Genomic DNA, 3,028 nt, shown 5'->3' with positions numbered 1-3,028 from the left:
TATTCAGCTATTGATTCCTTCTAGTGTATTTTTAATTTCAGTTATTGTGCTGTTCATCACTGTTTGTTTGTTCTTTAGTTCTTCCAAGTCCTTGTTAAACATTTCTTGTATTTTCTCGATCAGTGCCTCCATTCTATTTCCGAGATCTTGGATTATCTTTCCTATAATTACTCTGAATTATTTTTTAGGTAGACTGCCTATTTCCTATCCATTTATTTGATCTTGTGAGTTTTTACCTTGCTCCTTCATTTGCAACATATTTCTCTGTCTTCTCGTGTTGTCTAACTTACTGTGTTTGAGGTCTCTTTTCCACAGGTTGGAGGGTCATAGTTCCTCTTGGTTGTGTCTGCCCCTGGTGAGTGAGGTTGGTCCAGTGGCTTGTGTAGGCTTCCTGGTGGGAGGGACTGGTGCCTGCGTTCTGGTGGGTGGAGCTGGATCTTGTCCCTCTGATGGGCAGGGCCATTTCAGGTGGTGTGTTTTGGGATGTCTGTGAGCTTAGTACAACTTTAGGCTGCCTGTCTGTTGATGGGTGGGTTTGTGTTCCTGTCTTGCTTGTTGTCTGGCATGAGGCATCCAGCACTGGAGCCTGCAGGCAGTTGTGTGTAGCTGGTCTTGGATTTGAGATGGAGAGCTCTGGGAGAGCTCTCACTGATTAATATTCCCCGAGGCCGGGAATTCTCTGGTGGTCCAGCATCCTGTACTTAGCACGCCCACCCTGGAGGCTCAGGCCCGACCCCTGCAAGCCACATGTCATGACAATAAAGGGAAAAGAAGTGGGGGAAGAAAACAAACAAAAATAAAAAGAGAAACAAAATCCAAGACAAATAGCAAAGACCAAACAAAAAAACAGCAACAACAGCAATAAAAAAAAAGTCTAATGGTAAAAGCAAAATCAAACAAAAACAAACACACACACACACACAAAAAAACAAAAACAGAAAACAGGAGAACAACCAAACAAAAGAACCCAAAAACGAAATCAAACAATTAAAAACAAAACTAACAAAAACACAAACCAAAACAAAGCAGAATGCAAACTGAAGAATAAAGCAAAGAAAAGTAAACAAACAGACAAAAACGATTTAAAAAAAGGAAAAAACACAGAACAGTGAAGAAGCAAAGTAAAAATAGAAATATAAAAAATAAAAAATATATTAAAAAGAATTTAAAAAGAAAAAACAACCCCCCCAAAATATATAATAATAATAATTTAAAAAAACAAACAACAGAACTAATCAAAACATAAGAAAAATAATAGTAATAGGAACATTTTCATGGGGTCTCAGCTGTCAGTGTCCTTGCCCCTGCTGTGAGCCACAGCCCACCTCCACCTCCCCAGGAGACCCTCCAATGTCTCTAGGTTGGTCTCTGGACCTGCTGTGGGCTCTTTGGGGACAGCTCAGATTCTGATCTGGCCCAACTCCCATGTGTTCTTGCCCCCAGAGTCCAGAGCTGTCAGAGTTAGACTGGTTTCATTTGTGGGAACACTCATCCATTCAGATATTCCACAGACGCAGGGTCTACCAAGCCAATTATGGGGATTTAATCTGCAGCTTGTGTGGGTGACAGAAAGATTTTTGTTCCTCTTCCTTTGTTGTCCCTCCCCTGGGGCTCAGCTGTGGTTTTAGCCCTACCTTTGGATGTGGGTCACCCACAGGAGTCTGCTCCCAAGGCTGCCCTAGAGCACTCGGGTCTGCCTCGGTGAGAACAGGCCATGGATGTGGCACAGCTGCCTGGGTCACAGGAGCCCCAGTGGCGACAGGTGCACAGGGAAGCCAGCAGCCATGGGCGAGAGAGATTCGGCCCCAGTGGGAGCCTTTTCTAGTGCCTGGAGGCAGGTTCATGAGGGCCAGCCCTGGCAGGGCCCTTTCCTAGTGCTGGGGGCTAGTGTGGCAGGGGCCAGCACATGGGGAGAGAGAGGCTACAATGGTGGCTCCACCTTCTGTGTATCACTCAACAGTGGCACCTTGTTTCCATGGCAGTCCGGGTTTCCTCCACAGGCATTCCCAGTTGTGGATTTCCTCCCTCCTGTCCCCTCAAGCTGTCTCCTCACAGCCAACAGCAGTCCTCCCCCTGGGTTTTGCTCTCCAATCCCCACATTCCAGCTCCCAGCCCCCATGTGGACCAGTGGACACATGTCCCAGTCCGGGCCACGCAGGGCTGCAGCATGGACCATCTGTGTAGTTCTCACTCTGTCCTGTCTGCAACAGACCAGCTGTTTCACCCTCCTCTGACAGCCTCAGATGCTTCCTTTCTGTCCCAACCGATTTCCCCATCAGTGAGGGGTTTCCCCAGATGCAGGACCCTCTCTTCTGCTTCAGTTCCCCCCCCCCCCAGGGGTGCATGTCCCATCCCACTTCCTCTCCTCTTCTTTCTCCCTTCTTTCTTTTTTCCTACCTGGTTATGCAAGGTCCTTTATTGTCCTTTCCAGTGTCCAAGGTCTTCTGCTAGTGTTCAGCTGGTGTAGTGTGAGAGTTGTTCCATCTGTAGATGCATTTGTGGAGAGAGATGAACTCCATGTCCTCCTACTCCTCCACCATCCTGAAAACCCCAGAGTGGATTTTTTAAATGACACAACTATATGTTGTATGCAGGAAATTCACCTCAATTATATAATGATAGGTAGGTTGAAAGTAAAAGAATGGGAAAAGGTATGCCAGTAGATGTCAGAGCAAATAAAATTACCAAAAGAGAAAAAGACAAACATAGTGATAAAAAGGTTAGACTACCAAGAAGATATGGCAATCCTAAACAGTGTTACAAAACAGTTGAAGCAAAAACTGAGAAAATAAAAGGGAAATAGATAATATAGTAGGTAACTCCTACACTGTGTCTCAAAAACTGATAGAAAAACTAGACAGAAAAATCAGTAAGGACATAGAAGAACTAAAAACACTATCAACCAGGGAGATCTAATCAAATTTAAGAAGCATTCTGCCTGAAATAGAGACACAGGTGTAGAGAACAAACATATGGACACCAAGGGGGGAAGCAGGGGAGGGGGCGGTGGGATGAACTGAGAGACTGG

The sequence above is a fragment of the Mesoplodon densirostris genome, chromosome X (assembly GCF_025265405.1).
Source record: "Mesoplodon densirostris isolate mMesDen1 chromosome X, mMesDen1 primary haplotype, whole genome shotgun sequence".
Classification (NCBI taxonomy): domain Eukaryota; kingdom Metazoa; phylum Chordata; class Mammalia; order Artiodactyla; family Ziphiidae; genus Mesoplodon; species Mesoplodon densirostris.
Note: the sequence above shows the minus strand (reverse complement) of the source record.